The 1,223-nt window shown below is 35.2% G+C and overlaps 1 non-coding gene across 1 annotated transcript; it reads right to left on the bottom strand.

Moving 5' to 3' along the window:
* Positions 1-278: 278 nt before the first annotated feature.
* Positions 279-416, bottom strand: LOC114816149. Its single transcript, XR_003763930.1, has one exon. It is a non-coding gene; the product is annotated as a small nucleolar RNA SNORA7 (small nucleolar RNA).
* Positions 417-1,223: the final 807 nt, after the last annotated feature.

The raw sequence follows: 1,223 nt of genomic DNA, 5'->3' as shown, positions 1-1,223 counted from the left end.
ACAAATACCATTATTATTATTATTATTATTGTTAATAATATTTGTTGAAACTACTATATAGCTACGTGGGAGAGTACATCAGTAGTCACAAGCAAGATGTCTGCCCCCCAAAATCTTACCAGTCAGGGAATCTGGGGTTCTAATTCCAGCTCCACCTGCTGTGTGACCTTGGGTGAGTAGCTTCAATTTTCTGTGCCTCTATTTCCATATCTGTAAAATGGGGATTAAGTATCTGTTGTCTCTCCCATGCCGCTGCTGCCCAACACAGGGGAGTTTTGACTTGTAGCAGATTATCTTCCACTTGCTAGCCCCTGGCCAAACTAGGAATGGAATGGGTAGGCCTCTGCCTTACTCTCCCTGCTGTAGTCCAGACTGGTAGAGTTCGGGAAACTCTCCAGGTGCAAACCTGAGAAGATATGATGTCCTTTCACTGAGCTATAATTTAATTACTGGGAAATATTTTTCTATGTGATGTCTTTTTATTCAATTTTGGATTTTGGTTATTGATGATAATTTTGTCTTTTAAATTCCTCTTTTGTTTTTCTAGGGCATTTCATAAATGCTGATTCACCTATTCAGAATAACAATATATGGTATTCTCCAAAGGGAAATGAATGTTTAACTCTGAAGTTCTATTGATTGAGAAATAAACTCATCCTTAAAATTCCAATTCTGCATTCTCAGAAAAGTCACTCTATTATGAAAGTGACTTTCATTTTTTGCTGGGAGAGAGATTAGAATTTCTACTTGATTTCTTTGCTCCTATTCAATTTCCTACCCCAGATGTCAAATTCATCTCTCACATGTGACTTTTATGAGGAAGATATGATAGCTATATTGGCAGAGTGAATGCACTATATTCATAATTGTCAATATTTTTGTAGCAACAAGCTTCAGGATTGAAGAAAGATAATGCATATTGGGCCATTTTAATTTTCCTAGCAATATTTTAATTTTCCTTAGCAGCAGATTTAACTGAAAATTTCCTTTATCTGATTTCAGTTACCTATGACTTTGGACCTCCATGTTATTTTTGAGGTGAAGCTACTTATTAAAATGCTCAGTATTTTATATGAAAGGCATACATTTGCTAATTTACTTATGACTGTATTAAAGCATAGGGAAGCACTATAAAGAGAAATGGCATTTTATCCAAATGATCAGTTAAATGAAGTGTTAAATGACTCATTTCAAAGGGCACAGAAGGGAATTTATTGTCTTTC

This window comes from Ornithorhynchus anatinus, chromosome 1 (assembly GCF_004115215.2).
Source record: "Ornithorhynchus anatinus isolate Pmale09 chromosome 1, mOrnAna1.pri.v4, whole genome shotgun sequence".
Lineage (NCBI taxonomy): Eukaryota > Metazoa > Chordata > Mammalia > Monotremata > Ornithorhynchidae > Ornithorhynchus > Ornithorhynchus anatinus.
The sequence above is the reverse complement of the archived record's forward strand: the minus strand, read 5'-3'. Positions and strand labels throughout refer to the sequence as shown.